At 44.0% G+C, this 23,383-nt stretch overlaps 1 long non-coding RNA gene across 1 annotated transcript; it reads left to right on the forward strand.

Annotated features, from left to right (window-relative positions):
* The first annotated feature begins 716 nt into the window (after positions 1–716).
* LOC146347394 (uncharacterized) lies at positions 717–4,928 on the forward strand. The gene is made up of 3 exons (XR_014789872.1): positions 717–982; positions 2,514–2,557; positions 4,230–4,928. It is a non-coding gene; the product is annotated as an uncharacterized LOC146347394 (long non-coding RNA).
* Positions 4,929–23,383: the final 18,455 nt, after the last annotated feature.

Consider the following 23,383-nt stretch of genomic DNA (forward strand, 5'->3'; position numbering starts at 1 on the left):
CATCCAGCTCATGATCAAACCTCCTGTTAGTTATCTCAGAAGACCCTTGAGTGAAGGGGGGGGGGGTTTCCAGGGAACAGCTGGATTGAGGGAGATTACAAACACACACACACACACACACGAAGAATATAGTTCTTCATATTCCCTGGTATGTTTATTCCTCATTTTGTCCATTCCCTGAGCATGTGCAGAGTGTGCTTTTTATTCAAACAAAGAGAAGGTTGCTGATCTTTCCCTTCATGCTGCATTTGTACAAGTGAAGTGTGACTGCTTTGAAAGAACTTTCCATTATACTGTCTCTTTTTCTTCATGAGTTTCATATAACAGAAGTATGATGTAGTGGTTAGAGTCCAGCCCAAAGTCACCCAATGAGATAACTAACAGGTTTGATAATGAGCTGGATGTGGAAATACAAAGCTGAGCTGGGGGCAAGTGGGGTGCTGACATGTGTAGGACTAAGTCGCATTGAACTCAGTAAGACTTACTTCTGAGTAGACATGCACAGAGTTGGTTCTCCTCTCCATTTTAGCCTCACAACGTCAACAACAATGCTGGATGTGGAAATAGAAAGCCTAGCAGGGTGAATAATACCTTATGCAGGGCTCCAGACTGGCATGGTCATTTTAAAAGGTTTTTTCTTTCTTTCTTTCAAACAGGGTTGCTTTAAACAAAGAGTGCATCGCTCAGGCACACCTAGGGCAGCAATGTTTTGGGAAGCCCCAAGGAGGAGGAAGTGTTTTGGCTGAAAATAATTACTGCACCTCTCAGGGCAGGGGAAAAATACATAAATATCTACAAAAAATAGCCTTTCTTACAGAAGTTATGCAGACTCACGGAGATGGCTGGGCACCAGAATTACGGCTGTCGGTACAGATTTATCTTCATAATTCTTGGAGCAGAAAAAAAGAGGAGAATTCCGGGGGCTTGCGAACGACGGTATGGAGCACTGGCCGCAAACTGCAGAAGTCAAGTGGCACGGAAGGTACACAATTCGTTTATCCCTAGTTACAACCAGCCAGGAGTCTAAAGAAACTATCCAAGAGGCTGAAACCTATCCCCAAAATGTGTCTACGGCCTTGGATAGCTCCTTTAGACTTCTGCCTGGTTGTAACGAGACTTTTGACTAAAACCCAGAATGGCATCTCCACCTCTCTGAAACTGGAGCATCCAGCCCCCCCTGCTGAAATAGTTCCATTGGTTCACTGCAATAGTTGTGTCCTGAATGTTAGTCTGGTGAATACAAATGTCAACATTTGATTTCAGACATTCTGGTACCTGGCTGGATAGCACTGCTGGCCTGGCCCATGACATTTAGCTACCTGAAGCAGAACCCAAATACTGCCCTCTGGGGATGTCCATCGCTTGGAAATCTGGGCCTTTGGGGGCTCAACGGACTTCTATTACCCATCTCACTTAGTTCGCATTTGTGGGCTGAGCTGTAGGATTTGCCCAAAATCCAGGAAATTTTCCGTTTTTTTAAATTTTCCCCAAATACAGATTTGCGCAAATTGCACGTGCAATTAGCACAAATTACACAAATTTGGTGGCAATTTGCACGAATCTGTATTTGGGAAAATAAAACAAATGCATACAGAAAATACAGAAAATCCACACACTGGCCCAACTCAATGCAGATCAAGTCAGGGGCTGAGCCAAGGGAAGCCTGGATTTCTCTGACACCCCTACTGCCCTCCCATCACCAGGAACAACACTTTGAAAAGACTTGCTACCTTCATCTATTTTGCTGCCCTCCCCTCATGGTGCCACCTGGAGCAGGTTGTTTCACTGTCCTTTATGGCAGGGCTGGCCCTGAGGGGTGGAGCTTTCCCCCCCCCCCATGATCCTGACCTGGATTACATCACTCCCCCTCCACGGCACATGCACATTGCATTACCAAAATATGATACTTTTGTTTCTGTTCATTTTACTTTTGAGTAAACAAAAAGTGGGAAGACATAGCTGCTAGTTAAGGCTTTAAATTCGCTCAACTCTAAGACAGCCTCCTCCCAACCTGTTGCCCTCCAGATCTATTTGGACAATTCCCAGCATCCCCCACACTCACTAGGGATTCTTGAGATTGTAGTCCAACACATCTGAAGGGCATCAGGTTGGGGGAGGCTGCCCCCAAAACATCCAGTAAGGTGACATTTGAGCCAAGGACTTCATAGTTTATCTTACACATTGAACCAAATGGAGAATGGGGTGTCCTTTTCCTTTTCCTCTTTTAAAGCAAATTTGTGCATGAAAATAATTATTTATTTATTACATTTACATCCCACCTGATGTCCATCGTGGAACCCAAGGCACCATACATGAGAGTGCCTTGCTAGTCTCCCATCCCATGCCCTGGTGGTCTCCCATCCAGGCACTCAACAGACCATGACTTGCTTAGCTTCAGCAAATTGCAATGTAATATCCCTTGCAAAGTAATTTAGCCAGACCATACTCTGGTTGGATCAAACATGAAATCGCTTCCTAAAAGGGCCACTAACCCAAGGTATTTTGTGCCTCAGGGACAGTCCAGGAGTCCTACTGATGACAACATTTCTAACATATAGTAAGTTTGTTATCCTACTTGATCAATGTATTGTAACTAGGGATGTTGCAGGAGTCCGAGAGGGGGGTGGAGTCTGGGGGACTCACCCGTGCTTGGACTCCTGGACTCCACTCACCATGCACTTACTGGGCTGTTTGCCAAGTGCCGTGCAGTCTGCGAATACCCGGCAGCCTCCCGTCCCCTCACCGAGCCACCATTTTACATAAAATGTGTGCCTCGGAGGTTTTTTTCCTGTAAAAGTAATGTTTCATAAATGCTGGCCATAAAGGGTCCATTCATGCAACATTACATGAACCATTTTATTTATTTTATTTATTTATTATTAAATTTATTAATCGCTCATCTGGCTGGTCACCCAGCCACTCTGGGCGATGTACAACATACAATAAAAACAGTTTAAAACAATAAAATTCTACAATAAAAACATTTTCTAAAATACCCTAACCCACCCCAAATGCCTGCCTGAACAACAACGTTTTTAATGCACAACGGAAGCTCATTAAAGAGGGGGCATGATGGAGTTCCCTAGGGAGGGAGTTCCACAGAGTGGGGGCCACCACAGAAAAGGCCCTCTCCCTCATCCCCACCAGTCTAGCTGTCCTGTGATGTTGCATAAATGGCCCCTTTATGGCCACCATTTATGCAATATTATTTTTACAGGAAAATCCAAGCCACCATTTTAATGCAAAATGGCAGCTTGCTAAGGGGACAGATGGCCACTATGTGTTTCACAGGTACTCGCCAAGCCTCTCAGTGGCTTTCACAGTGCGGTGAGTGGGGGCGGGTGGCAGCAGCTGTTTGGTGAGCACCCAGCGAGGTTGGACTGTGGTGAGTCCTTTCATCCCTAATTGTAACACAAGGTTGATAGGAGAAGAAACACATGTCTGTCGACTCCTTAGTTAGTCAGGAATGGAATGCATCACAAACTTTGGAGAAGAAAGGGGCTTCTAGTGTAGCTTTCCATAAACAAGGAGATTTTGATGTGGAGGTGTTAGAAATGAAAAAGTGAGTCTCTACATGGAGACTAGACCACAGGCATGGGGAACATGAGGTCCTCCAAAAGTTGGTGGACTGCAACTCTCAGTCTCAACAGCCCTCACCATAGGGTATGTTGGCAAGGACTGATGGGAGTTGCAGTCCAACTACATCTGGAGAGCCACACATTCCCCATCCCTGCTATACCACATGCCCTGCTAAATCTTTGAACTAGTTGTATGTATCTCACTTTGACAGGTTAGTTAGTCTAATCAGAACAGATCATAGCTTACAGTGATAGACGTGTGTGTGTGTACAAGTGCACATGCGTGCACATTTAGGAATATATAGATTTTGTTTAATCTGTTCCATCTATGTTTCATGGATTGCCAGACATCTTTCATTCCTTCATCCATTCATTGATAGAATTGTATCCCCCCACACACACACACACACACCTTTGGAAAAGTCTGCAAAAAAGTCTGCTGCAACTTATGTAACTTTTGCTGGCACATAAAGGTTTTGTGTATTTTTCTTAGCTCAGCATACAGTCAAGAGCAGAACTCACAAAAAAAGAGTGCTATGCAGTGGAGGCTGAAGAGAGATCAAAGATGTATAAAACATGGTGGTTTCCAGTACTTTTAAAAATGGTGTATATATTAGTGTATTTTCCAGTAACATTCATATTTTTGCACAGCTAAATTTACGTTCAATTCTGGAAAGTTCAAAGAAAATGGTCCACAAGTCCACAGAATCCACATGACTTGGAGAATGCTGCAGAATCTGCAGGTTGAATCAATAGAAATCCAAAGGCATTTGAATCCATTTTGGACTTCTCCAACATCCCTAGTGTGTGCGTGGCAAGATGGATGATGCTTCTCTTGAAGGAAGTATGTTTATGTCTCTTGCTGATATTATCGCCTTATGATACCTCTTTGGCCATCTGCACACTGTAATTATCTTCTTTGATGGCAACATTTTCCTTCCATTGCCCTTCTCTCTGAACACCAAATCTAGCACAAGTTAATTTTGTTTTAGTTAGCTCTGTGTACACAAATTTTCTGTAATGCTGCCAAGTAAGGAAACTATGATGGTTTTGAAATTATGTGCAGTTGCCAATATTCTTAAAGGAATTATTCTGAAATGTCCAGGCATGTATTGACTCTCCAACTATTTTACATAAACTGAAAATGGAGCACGGACAGACACACACACATGCATGCACGCATGCTCACAGAGCAGTAAAGCACTGAGAGAGTTGCTGCTATTAGAAAACAAGGGACGACGGGTAATGTTTTGCCGAAACAATAATGCCACAAGAGTGCATTGTCTTATTGTTGCATAGTTTTTCATAGCAAGCAAAACTGAGAAAATTTTGGAGCATAATACACCATTGAAAAGTAATGCCTGGAGTTTCTAACAGCTCTTTCTCTACCCCTTAAGTGAGATCTAAAACACAAGATTTATTCCACACATGGTACACACATTATGTGCCATCTCTTCTTCATCTTTTCCAGGATGCTCCCACAAATTATTTCAATATATTGTGAATCTCTTCCCATCACATTGAACCCTCTGGGGCCCAAATAAGGCAAAAAGTATGAATGCTAAAGCCTCAGATTCTTACACAGATTGGGTTGGATTCAGGATCTGCCTTCCATGAGAGGAAGGTACTTTCCATAACAGGAAGGTCTTAAATGGTTTGGGACCAAGTTATTTGAAGGACCGCTTTCACACATATCAGCCTGCCCTCACTTTAAGATCAGAAAGAGAGGCCCTTCTCGTTTGCCCACCCATGATAGCAGTCAAGTGGGTGATCACAGGTGAGAGCACCTTCTCTGCAGTGGTCCCACACCTTTGGAATAAGCTGCCATCAGAGGTATGCCATGCTCCATCACTGCAGACTTTAAGAAGGCCTTGAAAACATATTTTTTTACCTTGGCCTTCTATTAATACGACTGCTGTTGTTGCTGTTACTGCTGTTAACATTGTTTGTTGGTGGTTTTATTGTTGCCTTTTATTGTCATTTTTATTGTTTTTATCACTTTTAATATTTTAACTGTTTTTATGTATTTTATTGCTATAAGCCACCTTGGGAGGGCTTCTGCCCTGAAAGGCAGCCAAGAAATGTTTTAAGTTAAATACATACATACGTACATATGGTCCCTACTCATGGAATGTCCTGCATCATGATTTAGGGGGGTTGCCTCTCACCCTACACCACAGCTCATCCCATTCATCAGGGTCTTCCCAATGTCTGTGTAGCATTTTCAGGGGGCTGAAGGGCTGTCAAGGGAAGGTGAGGTTGGGGAAGTTCACTTCCATCAGTGCCTTTGATTCAGGTTAGATCTGGATCCAAACCACTGTGTAGAATATTTGATTTTAGGGCTGTTACTTCAAACAAGTCCTAGCAACAAAAAAAAAAACCTGGAGAACTTTTCACCCAAGAACTATGGGAGTGGTGGGGGGTGGGGTGATTGCCTACACAAAAATGCAGAGATTACGTAGTCCCCAGGGTGGGGGGTGGGGTGCTGCCACACAATAAAACACCTCACTGCCTATATGTGAAAACGAAGATTTCAAAGTCACACTCTGTTAATGTTATTACTTGTTTTCTGAGATAAAAGGCACACATGGCCTGCACCAAAAGAGGCCACTACGATTTCCCCAAACTGGGAAATAATAAGGGAAATGAAGTCTAAACTTTAGCCTAAAGATTAATAACATGGATGAGCATTTCAATGGGTTTTAAAAAAATACTGACCACATAAGAACATAAGAAAAGCCATGCTGAGTCAGAGCAAAGGCCTACCTAGGCCAGCATTCTGTTCACACAGTAACCAATCAGCTGCCTGTGGGAAGCCCACAAATAGGACAAGAGAGGAAGAGCACCCTCCACATTTGGGTTCCCCAGCAGCAACTGGTATTCAGAAATATGCTGCCTCTGGTACTGGAGGCAATAAATAGCCCCCAGGACTAGTAGCCATCGATAGCCTTCTCCTCCAGGAATTTGTCTAATCCCCCTTTAAAGCCATCCAAGTTGGTGGCCGTCTCTATACCATGTGGCAGAAAATTCCATAGTTCCAGTATATGCTGCGTGAAGAAGCCCTTACTTTGTTTTTTCTGTCCTGAAGCTCCCACCAATTGGCTTCAGGGAATGCCCATGGGTTCTAGTTATTCCCACAATCAAAGAAACACTATCTAGTTAGAAGGAAATGGCAGAGGTGGCAGAGTTAGGAGTGTTTTAAGCCCACAGACTGCCTGCCTGCCTCTGTGATGGATTATGGCCATACCCTTCTAATTACTGAATGTCTCTTTCAGTATACCACAGAGGATCCTGGAGTTGTTAGTTTTAGGTGCATGGCAAGAGTTGGTGGTTTAATTTAAACATCTGATTTTATTTTTAAAGGATAGCAAACTGAACAACATGGATCTGAGGCCATGTTCAGCTTGAGTTTCCTTCTGTGTCAGCAACAGTACCTTCCCAATGTTCCTTTTAGTATTTCGTAGAATGAATAGCAATCACCGTGAGATTAATTCATAGATCCACTGGTTGCTATTTGCTAATCAAAAAGAAATGCAGAAAATATTCTTGGTTCCTTCTCTCTTCAAGTAACTATTAGGCAGGAGCTACTGTTGATGTCCAGAGTCGGTAAGGACTCCAGCAGGACTATACCGCATCCATATTATCTTGACTACAGGTGGGCATATATCATTGGAGGGCAGAGAAAAATGGTGCTGTTTTCCAATTTTTCAAAGCAGTTCTCCCATGACTGCAAGTCAGCTATGCTTCTAGCAAGCTGCTGCTGCTGCTTCTTCTTCTTCTTCTTCTTCTTCTTCTTCTTCTTCTTCTTCTTCTAATTCTGCATGAGAAAACAAACTTATGTGAGCTGGATGGGAAGAGCATACTAGATTTGCAAGTTTGTACACAATTAACATTTCAGCTTTCACCATTTCATCTCATATATATATAGAAAAGGTAAAGGTGTCCCCAGCCAGTCGTGTTCGACTCTAGGGTGTGGTGCTCATCTCCATTTCTAAGCCGAAGAGCCAGCGCTGTCCGAAGATGCTTCCGTGGTCGTGTGGCCGGCATGACTGAACATCGAGGAGCACGGAACGCTGTTACCTTTCCCGCCGAGGCGGTACCTATTTATCTACTTGCAATTTCTTGCTTTCGAACTGCTAGGTTGGCAGGAGCTGGGACTGAAGATGGGAGCTCACTCCATCACGCAGCACTCGGGACTTAAACTGCTGTCCTGCCGACCTTCCGGTCTGCAGTTCAGCGTCTTAACCACTAAGCCACCGCGGCCCCCATATATATATGTGTGTATATATATATATATATATATATATATATGAAAATGGGTAGATGGACAATATAGATATAGATATAGATATATACACACACACACACATATATATATATATACACACACACACATACACACACACACACACACACACACACATATATATCTTTTGTCCACCTACCCATTTTCTGAGAGAGAACAACAGAGCTGCACCTTGAAAACTACATCTGTAGGCTTATATTTGAAAGGGAGTTATGCCAGGCAATTCATGGTTTGAAACAGTTGTATGGGGGAAAAACCACAATGTTTGATTCCTGTGTGGATGTATTAAGTGATCTCTAAAAGTACAAGAAATGTTTTAAATATGAGTTAAACAGTAACCTAAAAATCAAAATGACACAGAGAAGAGAATCAAAGTTGGTGACAAACTGAATCTTTATATTTTGATCATTTGATTCTCATCAGAATTTTCTTGATATTGAAGTCAGTGCATATAAGACATTACAGGTTCTTTGTTCATATGCCTTTGTTTGTCTACTTCCTTGAAATTTGTAAAACCATTTGTGAAAGTATTTTGTGACTTGCTAAGAAAAATATGGTAAAACAGAAGACTATGAAACTGTTTTTCCAATACCTTAAAAAACAACAATTTGGACTTCTATTGCTAATGCATCCAATAGTTTCCTTTGTAAATGTCATCTGCACGTTACTTTAAAGGTGTGGCTAGCTTTCAGCTACATTTTTCTTTCTTTTTACTCAAATGTAAGCACAGGGGACACAATTCAGATTGGGACTCTAGAAAGGGGTACGGGGCTTTAACTTTTTGTCACCCCTGCATTCCTAATCCAGTTCAGATCATGCACACTTGTAATTTACATTGCCAAAAAGTGATCCAATGAAACAAACCCATCACATTTGAGCAATGTAAACTGCAGGTGTTGTCCCCCACCCCACCCCCAATCTGGATAGGGAACACCGACGGGGGCAAAGCCTGAAAGCCTCCTACCCACCAGACTAATGTCCTGATTCAAATCAGGTCCTCTGCAGTTACTTTTAGGTTACAAAAAGAAGGAGGTTCCTGCTAGCTACATCTTTAAAGTAATGTGGAGTTTGACCCCAACTCTCAAGTTCTCCTTTGGATTCTTTTCTGCTATAATCTCCTGTTGCTTCTTCCATATGTCTCCTTTAGAAGATTCATGATACTGCCAGAGTATTTCGGAGGGCACCTATTATAAAATCCTTATGATTCACAACTCATGGAAGAACAAATTCTAGCACATCATTATGCAATGCATCTTCTTTTGTTAGGTTGCTAATTGATTCATTATTTGTAGGGTTCCCTACCAAATTTTGAGGTGAATTTGGAGGTTCCTACTTAGGTGAAACAGCAGAGGAATTCTGAGGGAGGCAAAAGCATTTCAAAATAGCTCAGCTCTCATGGGATATTGCACATCCTAAGTTTTCAGTACTGATATTCATTTCATATCATAGTTCACGTTATTTTTCTGGAATGGTACTTTCTCAAGACTGCAGGAATTCTAGTGGCATTGTTGAATGCAAAACAAAAATGATCCATCTCTTGTATACTATTTGAATGGCATGTGCATATTTTGCATTTAAAAATGAATATAACTTGGGGATGCGGGAGGGGAGTTATAGAGAAATGTCCCCATATGATGGGAAACATGCTTGTAATTATTTTGTGGGTACAATAAATAAGAAATGTAACATTGTTCCACAGAAAACCAATGTTGTTTTTTCCAGGGTTTCTTCATTTATTTTGATTGATTTATAATATTTTGGGTTGTATCCAATGTTAGTCCTACTAAGAGTAGATACACTGAACTGAACAGGACTTGTTAAACTAACATTGGATACAACCCTTTATTTATAATGGCTTGGATCCAAAGTTCCCATGAGTGGAACTGTGCTCATGGATTGTTCTTGCAGAAGGAAAGGAGAGAAGGTGATTTTTTATCATTCTTTCTACCCCCTGTGACCCCTGCAAATGTAGTCTGGAGGATTGGGGGAACATCTGGAGCAGCATGGGAGGTGACAGAGGTGGCTGCTGCAGGCTAAGAGAAACTGGCAAAAATCACTTCTCCTCCTCCTCCACTGAATTGCAGACCTTCAATGTCCAGTGAACAGAAAGAGCCCTTCCATTTGCAGAAGGACAACTCCAGATCCACTCTAATGTATTTATTCATAAATATACAGTTGTATCTCTGTGTCACTATGTGCAGGTGTGTTGTGCATTTTAAAAGGAGTAACGTTGAGAGTTTATGACTTCATGGTGCTGTTTCCCTGTAAAATGTATCAGTTCATCATCTCACAGGCCCTATCCAGTTGTTCTAAGTGTGTAGGCTAGTGGTGGAAGGCTTGTGACTGGAATGTTTCTCCTCCCCCCTCCTGGTGCCCAAAGAACACACATTCAAGGTTCTGTCTGCACAGTGCACAGAGACCTACACATGTACACCCCAATACGCACATATAGGCTCTGTACATACAATATTCTTTCATTGTTTTCAGAGCACAAAGCATGTGCAATCTGAGTGTGCACGCATTGGGAATGGGACATACATGGGATGGCTCTTCTGCAGGTGGGATCTTGAATCCAGATGGGAGGTTAGGAGCAGGGACAGAAGAAGTGATCTCAATGCCCCCTCCCACAAGCCCTATTCAGGGACATGACAGTAGGGTGGGGGTGGCATGTGGGTCCTGCTCTCTTTCCATGTGATTTTTATTGGAATAAATAACACCCAAAAAGGACTACACACACATTCATCTCTACACAGATTGAAAGATCTGCACAGGGCTATGTTAACTGACACTAGATTATGTGAATGTCAATAAATGTAATTGAATTAGAAAACAGTCATATAGTCCCTCCAACAGTTGTGCTTTTGCTTCCAACTGTATGGAAGACAAGACCATGAGAAGAACGTAAGGTCAATAATGCTCAGCATATAAAAAACACAACCTCCGGCTGTTATATATCTCAAATGTGGATCTATCCAAATGAAGCTATGAATGGCTGCGCGGGCAGGAGCACTGAATTAGCATCATTCAGAGCAGGAAGCTTCATCTATAGCTCATGAACAAGATAATACAGACTCTCTACTCAGTCAGAACCTGATGTTTATTCCTATGAAAATGATGGATAGGGCCACCTTCCCCAACCAGGTCCTCTCCAGCATTGGCCATGCTGGCAGGGATGATGGGAGTTGTAGTTTAACATGTCTGGAGGACACCAGATAGGGGAAAGATGGGATGAGGACTAAAGCATTCAATTACCTTCTTAAAGACCCATTGCGAACTATTTGGCCCTGGCCAGCCCCACAGACTGATCTGAAAAAATGAGGATTGCTTTGAGTCCCTATGCAAGTACTTCCCTAAGTCTGATTCAAGTGTGCATATCTGCACTGTGACTCCCGTGGCCCCACATTTTGCCCCACATGTGGATTGGCTTGCTCTGTGCTGGAGTGAGCCATTTATCCTGTCCATTGTTTTGAAGAAGAGATGTAGAAATGTTACACTCCCAGACATTTCTGGTTATCAAGGTGCCTTGGAAAATGTACATTCCCAATGCCAGCTGTCTAACTATTGCGAAAGACAGCAATCTTATGGTCCCTGGAGTGAGTCCCAAGGACCATAGGATTTTTCAGATTCCCCCTCCTGAAGCCACAGATACAGCAACGACTTCAGGAGGGGGACTCCAGAATTCGATCCCCCCCCCACTCCCTTGCTGCCACCACAGAAAGAACCATAGCACCTGCTTTCCAAGGTCACAAAGGTGGCCATAGAGGACTTTGTAGAGGTCTGAAAGAGGGCATTCCAGTGGATGGGGGGAGGAGAGAGGGGGGGCCAGATTATGAAGAATCCTATGGCCTCTCTAGTCCCAGCCCTGTCCCTGCAGTACACCTTCCTTAGATGGGCTTAGAGGCCTATTTAGAAGAAAAAGGAACAACAGTGACTTGTAGGGGCTCTTTCTCGGAAAGAAAGAGCCCCTACAAAGAAACAAATAATACCAGGTGGCCCAAAAGTAGGTATACAGTTGTTTAGAATGTTGATGGGAGGTGGAGAGAATGTGTGAATAGAAGATGTGTGGGAATGACAGTTGGGAAGAGTGAGTGATAAGGAGTGACAGTTAAATCAGTTAAGTATAGAGAGTGAGGGGAGTGAGGCCTGTAAGTAGGTATACAATTGTTTAGTTGTTTAGTTATTTTTTTTTACTGATATTGTGAATGATGGCAGCGAACTTGAGTCAAGAACAAAAAAAGTAGAGATGTCAGAGAATTCTGCCATGGATCTCGGTGAGGCTGAATGGCAGTGCATTCGGCCCCCTAAAATCCATGGCGGAACGAAGCCCCCCCTCCACCCCATGGAAGGCGCATGAAACAGGAAACTTATCCGGTGCCGTTCGCGCTGCTCTGCGAATGGCGGCAACGTCCGTGGCTGCCATTCCCTTCATCACTATAGCTGTGATAGGCTACGTAAATACTTACACAGCCTATCACGGCTAACGCAGGGACGCCATTTGTGTAGTGGCTGCCATTTGTGTTCCTTTTTTTTTTTTTTTTTTGCTGTAATAGGCTATGTAAATATTTATGTAACCTATCACGGCAAAAAAAAAGGGAACGCAAATGGTGGCTGCCATAGCCACCACCATTTGCATTCACTGTTGTTGTTGTTTTTGCTGTGATAGGCTATGTAAATATTTACATAGCCTATCATGGCAAAATACAGGAACGCAAATGGTGGCGGCTACGGCAGCCGCCATTTGTGTCCCTGCAGGCTGCCCAGTGGCCGGATGTTTGGCTGCGGGTGGCCCCGGCTGGCGGTTCCATGGAATCTCTGCGGAGCGGAGCCGACCAGAGATAATTTTGGGGGGAGGGACGGAGTGCCTCCCCCCACCGCAAATGTCAACCGTCACTTTCATACATCCCTAAAAGAAAGTGGATTCTAAAGCAGTACTAGAAGACCGAAAATGTCGAGCGGGTGCGCACAACATGGCAAGAAGCATCTGACACTCCTGCACCAACATGTCTGACAATTTATTGTCTTAGTGATAAATTTGAAGCAACAGGTGCAGTGGCTAATGCACTGAAATCTGGACGTCCTAGGACATCTATGACAGAGGAAAATGAGATGAGACTCACTCTGACATTTGTGAACAATCTGAAAAAGTCCACACGATGTGCGTCTAAGCAGCTATCCATACCTAGAACGTCCTTGCAACACTTAATATTAAGGGTGGACGAAAGTCCCTTACCTGGTCCTGCAGCTTGCTTCGCGGTGGGGGGGAGGCACTTCGGTTCTCCCCCCAAAGTTCAGGCTGGGGGGGAGGCACCCCACCTCGCCCGGCTGAAATTCAGGCCGGGGAGAAGCGCCCCGTCTCCCCAGCCGCGAAATAAAAAAGTAAACGTAAAAAAAAAAACCACACACACGTGATAGGCTACGTAACGATTTACGTAGCCTATCATGGCTAGATTTCCAAAGTCAGCCGTGATAGGCTACGAAAATCGTTACGTAGCCTATGACGGGTGACTTTGGGAAAAAAAATAAAAGCGCGTACGCAAATGGCGGTGCCCATGGGCGCCGCCATTTGTGTTCCTTATTTGGGCCCGGGTAGTCTACGTAAAGATTTATGTAGACTACGGTGAAAATAAGGGCAACGCAAATAGCGTTGCCCTTATTTTTGCTGTAGTCTACGTAAATCTTTACGTAGACTACCCGGGCCCAAATAAGGAACACAAATGGCGGCGCCCATGGGCGCCGCCATTTGCGTACGCGCTTTTTTCCCCTTTTTTTTTCAAAGTCACCTGTGATAGGCTACGTAACGATTTACGTAGCCTATCATGGCTGACTTTGGAAATCTAGCCATGATAGGCTTCGTAAATCGTTACGTAGCCTATCACGTGTGTGTGTGTGTGTTTTACATTTACTTTGTAATGGGGGCAGCGGCAGCCGGTCGGAAGACCGGCTGCCGCCCCTGCCCCCGCCGAAACACTGCCGACACGCCGCCGGGACCCGCCACCGAGAGGGACATTCGAGGGAGGTAAGCCCATCCCGGGGGGGTGGCGGGGGGTGGCGGAGAATTTCACCACCAATTTCGAGGGTTCTCCGAGATTCATGGAGAAATTCTCCTCCATACCTACTTAATATGTAAATTGAAATTGAAGTCATACTGTCCAAGACTGTTACATGGTCTTCTGGAGGACGACCCAGACCATCGGTTGCAATTCTGTGAGATGATGCGTAACCAAATCTCTAACGAACCAGACCTTCTTGATAAGATCATCTGGTCAGATGAGGCTTCTTCCATGTTGTCAGGCCACATGAACAGGCATAACTGTGTGTATTGGGCAGATGAAAATCCTTATTTAACTATCACATCTCAACTGAACCAGCCAGGCATCACAGTGTGGGGTGCACTGTCCAGTGAAGGTGTTGTAGGACCGGTTTTCTTCGATACAACTGTGGATAGTAACAATTACCTAAACATGTTACACGACGTGGTAGTGCCACAACTCAGAACCAGGGCTAATTTCACCGAACTGCTCTTCCAACAAGATAGGGCACCTCCTCATTATGCTTTTGCAGTAAGGGACTATCTTGACAACACCTTCCCACAGCATTGGATCGGACGACATGGCAGCATTGAATGGCTGCCACGTTCACCTGACTTAACACCAATGGACTTCTTTGGGGTGGGGATGTAGTAAAGAATAAGGTTTTTGAGAGGAATCCCTGGACAGTGGATGAATTAAAAGAGTTCATCTCGGAAGCATTTATGGACATTGATGCAGACCGGAATTTGTGCCATACTGTGTGTCACAGTGTTCTGGACAGGTTCGAGGAATGTTGTAACATTGATGGAATACATTTCGAGCACTTACGAGATTAAACAGTATTAAACAAATGTAAATGCAATAAACAATGTAATAAAATGCAAATAAACTATACTGTACACCTACTTTTGGGCCACTCTGTATTTAAGCCTCCTCTGCTGACACAGCCTCGGCTACCATACAGTCTTGAAATAGGGAGGGAAAAGGTCTCCTTCCCCTCTCCTCAGGTGAGTTCAGTAACATTCCAATCGTGTGTATGACATCACCTAATCCTGTTGCTGTATTGTCAGGAAGAGACAACATGTTCTTATAGCGGTACGGGCAGAGGAAGGGCACTGGCTACAAAGGGAAACACTGAGCATGGCTGTTGTTGCCATCTCTGCAGGACTTCCCCACTGCTGCAGATTTCCCTTAATAAACACAATTGTGGTCTTTGTCTCTTTGCATGTCAGGCTTCTTTGGGTGCTAAGGAACAGATGTAACAGAATCTGATCCTGTTTTACTGAATATAGCTTGATCTTGCTCATCTTTTGAATAGAAAAATTAAATCTGATAGGAAGCGTGGGCAGAAAAGGGGAACAAGACTTAATTTTGTGGTGCAGCGCATGCTCCATGGCATGTAAGCATGCTTGAGCCCAAGCTACATGTTACATTAATGGTGGAGAATGTAGCTGGGCCTGACAGATGTATTTATTTTAGTGTAGCTGTGTGTGGCCCCAATTTAGATCAGGATCAGTGTGTGCTGGGATGGGATTAAAGCTCCCTCCCCACCCATTCCTCCCCCAAGTTCTGTCCCCCCTCCCCAGTGGGGGAGGGTTTGAAGGGGGGAGCTATTGATGCCATTGACTCTTTCATCCTGTTTTTCAGCAGGGCGTGTAAGTTCCACCCTACCCTGTGCATGTATAAAAGGTCTTTATGCGCATGCAAGGTAGGCATGTACAACAATGGAAAATCCATTCTGTTTAAGCCCAATGGTTTCTGCAGTGTTTCTGGTCCTGTAAGCAGGGGTAGACTGCACCAGATTTTTTCTCCACATTCTGGAAAAAAAATTGCATATTTCCCCCCCCTGGGTTCCATGGGGAAAAAGTGGCGGAACCCAGGAGATGCGCAAATTGCAGCCATTAAAAACCAAACAAACGGAAATCCTCATATTGATTCGACCTGCTACAGAGCGAGTCAAACCCAGAAGAGGAAAATGGAACAAAATTCACAGGGCTGTGCCAGAAAGAAAGAAAAAAAGCTTCACCCTCCAAACGGAATCCTCCAACATCCCTAATGCATAGCAGCTTTCTTTACTCCTACTCCTGCTATCTCTCAATCTTAGTTTGTTATAAAATAGAAATGGTAATTCATTCCCCTTGTGCAAGACATAATAAAGATTTTAAACTACTTTGCAAATTAGGCTATATAAATAGCAGTAGCACATCATGTAAAAGCCACTTTCTTCTTCAAGCTAGTGAATGGCATAATACTGTATTTTAGTGCAATAGACATCTTATGTCTTTGTTTGCTTGTCATAATAAATTTGTCTGTCATTGTTTGTTTGTTTGTTCCATTATTTATATCTTGCATTCCTGTCATGTCAATACGTGTTTCTTTGTTGACTCCAGTAGTTTTTGAGATTGATCCCTAAAAGAGCAAAACAGGTACATAGAAAATGGGAAATCAGGGTAGTAAATGCAGTTGCACACCAGATTCTTTCCACCTATTTCTGAGAAATGTTTGTAATCTTATCTAAACACCATTTTTCTTCCTTGTTTTGCTCAGATAGGAATGTCCAAGTTTACCTCAAAAGTTCACTTCAGACAAAATTTCAGTTTTGATGCTGAACTCTTTGTTTGGAATGGTGGTCAAATATTTGAATGTCTGTTCGAGCTTCTTACCTGGTTGTACACATTGTCTTATTCAATTCTGATCTCCCTCGACACAGTCCATTTACATTCAGCAGTGCCAAGACTCTTCTAGATAATTTAACAGTGGTAAGTTTTTCAACGAGAGTAATTAATATTGTGTAGTCTGGTGGAAAATAAATATTTTACGTTACAGAAAAATGAGTGGAAAACCTCTTTGTATAGTACACTTTTCAAGGAAAGTCTATTAACTTTGCCTTCTGTGTAATTATAGAATAATTAAGCCTGACTTTTTTTTTACCTAAAGCAAGGACAAAATGTGTAAATGCTGAGAGAGAGAGAGAGAGAGAGAGAGAGAGAGAGAGGTGAACAATGGAGCAAAGTTATTCATGTACAAGTATGAAAGCAGTCATAGTCAAAACTCATTTTCAACTAGGTCTCATTCAGACTAACTCAGTCAGCTATTTTCACTGTCTGAGCTCAACCAGGGAACATGGGATATAACAATAAAGATGGATGTCACTCCATGTTAATTCACACAGTGCTGTGGCATATAGATTCAACATTCAGGGGTAGAGGAAGAACAACAAGAGTCTAAGAATCATGCATGCCCCTATAACAGGAGTGTTGAACCTAGAGATGGTGTGGTGCCTGATTCCATCCATGAATCCAGTGGAACCCCCCCCGCCTGCATCCCCGAGCTCCACTCACCAAGCCCCTGCCCCCAGTCACCCCCTGCCTGTGCTTGGCGAGTGGCCAGCATTCATGCCAGCAGCCTCATCGAGCTCCGCGGTATCCATTCTAAAAAAAATTAAATGGTGATTGCAAAAATCCACACATTTGCACATGCAAATAGAATGTTTGAATGCACATATTTGTGCATGCATGAAATGTGCATTTTGCAAAAATGTGCAATTAGGGATGTACGAAAATCACTTACCTGTTCGCGGATTATATTGATGGTGGTGGGGGGAGGTGTTCCGTCCCTCCCCCCGGAATCCTGGATGTGGGGGGAGGCACTCCGTTCCTCCCCCCTGGAATCCTCCTTGGCCAGCTGTGCTCCGCGGCGGCTCCGCGGAGCAGCCAGCCAGGCCCAGCTAGGCCAGAGCCATCCGCAGCCAGATTTCCGGCCGCGGAGGGCTCTGGGGGGGGGGAAAAATGCATACACAAATGGTGGTGGCTACGGCTGCCACCATTTGCATTCCTTATTTTTGACATCTTAATCTACGTAAATATTTACGTAGACTAAGACGGCGAAAATAAGGGGAACGCAAATAGCATAGCGGACGCTATTTGCGTTCCCCTTATTTTCGCCATCTTAGTCTACATAATTACTTACGTAGACTAAGACAGCCCAAAATAAGGAACGCAAATGGCGGCGGCCGTAGCCGCCGCCATTTGCGTATGCCTTTTTTTTTTTACCCAGTCATTTTAGGCTACATAAGTTTTTACGTAGCCTAAAACGTCTGGGTTAAAAAGAAAAAAAAGGTGTACGCAAATGGCAGCGGCTACGGCCGCCACCATTTGTGTATGCCTTTTTTTTACCCAGATGTTTTAGGCTACGTAAAAACTCACGTAGCCTATCACGTGGGTGTAAAAAAAAAAACACCCTGCAAATGGCAGCAGTGGGAGCCGGTCAGAAGACCAGCTGCCGCAGCCACCGCCACTGCCGCCGCCGCAGCTGCCCAGAAGATCTGCCCCAGGTAAGTCTTGTCCCGGGGGGATCTGCAGGGGGGGGGGACAGGCTGTTCTGCCACAGATTTCAGGGGGCCAAATGCACTGGCATTCGGCCTTCCTGAGATCCGTGGCGGAATTCTCTGCCATCCCTCTTTGCAATTCCAAACATAAGCAAATATGTGCATTTTTGCAATCGCCATTTTGTTTTTCAAAAAATGATGAACACGGAGGTCAATGAGGCCACTGGAGTGAGTGCTTCTCGCTTCTCGCCGAGTACGGGAGGGGCTTGAGTGCAGTCAGGACACCAGCAAGCAGGGGCAGGGGATGGCCAGGTGCCTGGAGAACCTGGATGGTGGATGGGTTCTCACTAGGGCTGTATGAAAGTCACTTACCTTTTTGCAGTTGTGATTCGCAGTGGGGGGGGAGGCGCACTGTCCCTCCCCCAGGAATCCTCCAGCCTTCCCCCGGAGTTCTAGCTGCGGACGGGCTGCTGCGGTCGCAAATGGCGGCTGCCATAGCGGCCGCCATTTGCATCCTGCGAGGCTGCCGTGATAGGCTATGTAAGTATTTACGTAGCCTATCACAGCAAAGAGCAGGGACGCAAACGGCGGCCGCTACGCCTTTTGCGCTGCTGCTCTTTCCGTGATAGCCTACGTAAGTATTTACGTAGGCTATCACGGTAAAGGCAGCCACACAAATGGCGGCCACTACGCCATTTGCGTGGCTGCTTTTACCGTGACAGGCTATGTAAATACTTACGTAGCCTATCACGGAAAGAGCAGTGGCGCAAACGGTGTAGCGGTGGCTGACCGCAAATGGCTGCCGCAGCAGCCGGTCAAAAGACCAGCCGCCACCGCCGGTGGAGCCCCAGGGAAGTTTCGTTCCAGGTGGGTGGTAGGGGTGGGAGGCCGTTCCACCACAGGGTTCGGGGGGCCAAATGCCAGTGCATTCGGCCTCACTGAAATCCATGGAAGAATTCTCCACCATCCCTAGTTCTCACATCCGTAGTTGAACCACAGGCCTGTGGGCTAAATCTGGCTTGCCTGAGGATCCCTTTCAGCCCTTTGGGGTTCCTCGGTTGGCCATGCACACTTTCTCCACCCTGCCCATTGTTTGCTGGTTTCCCTACTTCCGCAGATTTTGCCCCCATTCTAAAAGGTTGAAATGCCTCCCCTAAAGCACAATGAGCTTCAAGCTAAACTATGCAGGTATTTTTGGCATCTAGTATGTTGGCCTCACCTTCTTTTGCCTTTGCCCGCCCACCACTGGAATGCAGCCTTGGCTTGGACAGCTTCTTCAAAACTGAATTCAGCCCTTGGGCTGAAAGAGGTTCAACACCCCTGCCACACATCATGCATGAAGGTGGTCACTTACACATTGCCGAAAAGGAGGGCATAAATCAACAAAAAAGGGACAAAAGACTGCACAGATTTGCATAACATTTGCATATGAGATGGATAAGCATAGATGCAAATGTAGACATCATTACTAGATTTTAGATAGAAATGTCATACACCTAAGAACATAAGAAGAGCCCTGCTGGATCAGACAAAGGGTCCATCTAGTCCAGCATTCTGTTCACACAGTGGCTGGCCAACCAGCTGTCAACCAGGAACCAACCCCACAAGCAGGACATGACCACAACAGCACCCTCCCACTTATGTTCCCCAGCAACTGGTGTACATTGGCATACCACCTCTGGTACTGAAGGTAAGTCATAGCCCTCAAACCTAGTATCCGTTGATAGACTTCTCCAGGAAGTTCTCCAACCTCCTTTTAAAGCCATCCAAAGTGGTGGCCATCACGACATCCTCTGGTAGCGAGTTCCATAGTTTAACTATGCGCTGTGTGAAGAAGTCCTTCCTTTTCTCTGTCCTGGATCTCCCACCAAATGCAAGCCAGGAATCTAGTGGGCCCCAAAAGGGCCAGATTTTCAAACAGGGGCAAGTCCATGGGGTCTTCCGGGAGAACTGAGTCCCGAGAAGCAGGAAACCTCATGAAAACTTTCTGCAACCAAATCTTCTGCCTGAAAAGTTATTCAGAAGCCTCTTCTTTTGAAGATGAGGGTTCAGGATCCTCTGAGGATGAGAGCTCAGGTTCCTGGTCCATGACAGTCTGGTTCAAAGGCACAGAATCAAAATAAGGGAAAGTCAGAGCCTTACAGTTGCCTGTCAACAAATAGCACCTGGAAAGCAGGCACATAGGTCAGCTTGTCACACTCTTCCCCAATTTGGGAAGAGTTCTAGTATTCCTCTTTCAATTATATTAATTTGTTCTAGATTCTCATATATACATATAAATTAGCATATGCAAACGATATGCAAATCTATGCCCTCTTTTGTACTCTTTTGGTAATCCATTTCCTCTTTTTTGGCGATACATAAGTGGCCACCCTAATCCTCTGACCCAGTTGCATGGGGTAAAGCACTTCTCTTAACATGTATAGAAATGATTGACATGAAGAAATGAAAAGTGAGGACTCATAAGTCTTTTCCTCCATTGTTGCATAAGTTGAACTGGCATAACTTAGAAAATAATTAGACATTTTCGGGTGATTTTCCAAGTAGGAAAGCTAGAAGAAAAGATACTTATCAATGTGGAAAAATATTGGTTTAAAAATATTATTGTTGCACACAACTGCAGATTTTGTTCACTCAGACACTGATATCTCCTGGCTAGAAATCAACTGTAGCTGCTCAATTAATGATAAAATACCTAGTGATAAATGAATCTCAAGCAAGGCAATCTTTATACCTCACTGAACATAGGTGTCAGAAACTCTGATGACTTTTCAGTTGACAGAGACCAGATGGCACCTCGGAACATTCAACCTGCTCACACATCTGTGGATAATAGGATTTTTTTATGGTGGCACATCCTGGGTTGATGGGCCTCCATGGTTTCTGTGGGAAAGGGAGTGTGTCACATGAAATAATTCCATGCTTTTGGACAGGTATTTGCTTTTTACTTTGGGGGTTTATCAAGGATTCTTCCCGCAGACGCATACAGGCCTGATGGTTGTCGCCTCATCGTTAAACATCACACAGCTATTGTGTGCATCATACCACTATTATTTAGCAATTCTGATAATCAAATGTCATCCTCTCTCATCCTCTACCTGAAATGCTCATCTTACTGTCTTTATGATACAATTGTAGACTGTATCTAGGGATGGACAGATTCACCTCCATCTGTTCTTGCCAGGCGTTCCCCGAAGAGCTGCTGCCGTCTGACCCACTCGCTGCATGGATGTGCACGGATGGTGCAGCGAGCATCCAGTGAGTGCCCGACTGCTGCCTGTCCCCTTAGTGAGCTGCCATTGTGCATAAAAATGGCAGCTCATGGTTTTCAGGAAATGTAATGGTGCATAAGTGGCAGCCGTAAAGGGGGCCATTTACCAATATTACAGGCCCCTTTACAGCCTCTCCGGGTAAATGGGCCCCTGAGCAGCTGTACCTCTGCCTCTCAGGGAGAACATCATGGCAAGAGGGAGGCCAACCTGGAGCCATCCATTGGCCAGAAAAGGAGCTACTGCTCTAATGCTTGCTTCCATCTTCCCTTACCATTCAATTTTCCTTTTGTATTGTGTGCAGAAAAGGGTAACTAAAATGGTCAAGGGGCTGGAGGATCTCCCCTATGAGAGAATATTGAAACAGCTGGGATAGTTTAGCTTGGAAAGAAAGGAGGGTAAGGGGACACATGATAGAAGTGTACAAAATTATGCATTGTATAGAGAATGTGGATAGGGAGATATTTTTCTCCCTCTCTCATAAAATACTCGATCCCACTGAGGGTCATCCCATGAAGCTGATTGGTGGGAGATTCAGGACAGATAAAAGGAAGGACTGATACAGCACAGCTCTTCTTATGTTCTTATGTTCTTTTGTCTATTGGATTGTGTGAGCCTTCAGACACATAAATGTATGATGAAAAATTGCACTTTCAATATATGTGCAGCGCTTAGAGAATTTGAGGTGCATTTTGTTGATTACATTTTCATACCGCTCAATAGCTGAACCTCTCCGTAAGTGTAAGTGTAAGTGACATGAAGATGATGTTGACTATGGTGATGATGATGGAGGAGGAAGGAGAAGATGAGATGATGATGATATTTTTGAGCCACAGACTGCATTGGAACATTCAGGAGTGCAACAGCTAGTGGGTAGGGTAACTAAGTTTTGATACACACAATAGTCCAGGTCAGTATCAGAATGTGGTAAGATCAAATTCCTGTAGTATTTCCAGCCCTAATATGACATGAGAGGACTGGATGAGCTTTCACAAGCCCTAGGACACATGAAACTTCAATTGGCCTCCATTATGGGGTGAAGAGGCCATCCTTTCCCCAATATTAAAGTTTCTTTCTTATTTAAGGTAGGGCAGAAATTACCTGACAGGAAGATTTTTGGCTGTTTTGTGTCATGTGGTTGAAAAGTCACACTTAAAAAAAAAACAACCCTTGTCTTTCTTCATTCTATATGAACACATGCATTTCTTTAAACAATCTGGATTACAAATATAATGTCTAGTGAGTATACACAGTGGAAAGAAAGCAGCTTCTTAAATGTATTTATACAGCTACAGCAGAGCTACTGATGATGGAAGAAGCTGAAACATTTAGCTTAAAGTGTTTGGTTTTTTTAATACTCTGTTGTTAGTCTTTCTATCTTTCTCACAGAGAGAGAGAAAGAGACAGACAGAGAGAGAGAGAGAGAGAGAGAGAGGCTGTTTGTCAATCTTTCTCCTTTTTTTTTCTACATCACTCAGACAAACCAGTAAAGTAACACATTTCTGCTTACACCATCCTTAGCTAATGTGCAATTTCTCATCATCATCTTTTGATTTTAAACCCTTGAAATTGCTACTTCTCTGCTCTTCTGCTTTCTAATACTGCATTCAAAAGCTTCTGCTTCACTTTACACTGACTAATGATAGGTTCTTAAAGTCCTTGGTAAATATAATTTACCGTTTTGGAGTTTCTTTTTTGCACAAGGTAATTGGGGCCTGAAGGACTGTGGGAGGAGAATCTTAATCTTCAGACCCTTCTCACATACAGGTTGTAATTCTATTATTCTAAGGAAACTCAACAAACCTAATTTGGGAGTTAAAATATGCATCATAACCAATATTGCTTTCTATAATAATGAACATCGACTTAGCTTT

Source organism: Heloderma suspectum, chromosome 4, assembly GCF_057233095.1.
Source record: "Heloderma suspectum isolate Gila_16-S chromosome 4, 16-S_ref, whole genome shotgun sequence".
In the NCBI taxonomy this organism is placed as follows: Eukaryota; Metazoa; Chordata; class Lepidosauria; order Squamata; family Helodermatidae; genus Heloderma; species Heloderma suspectum.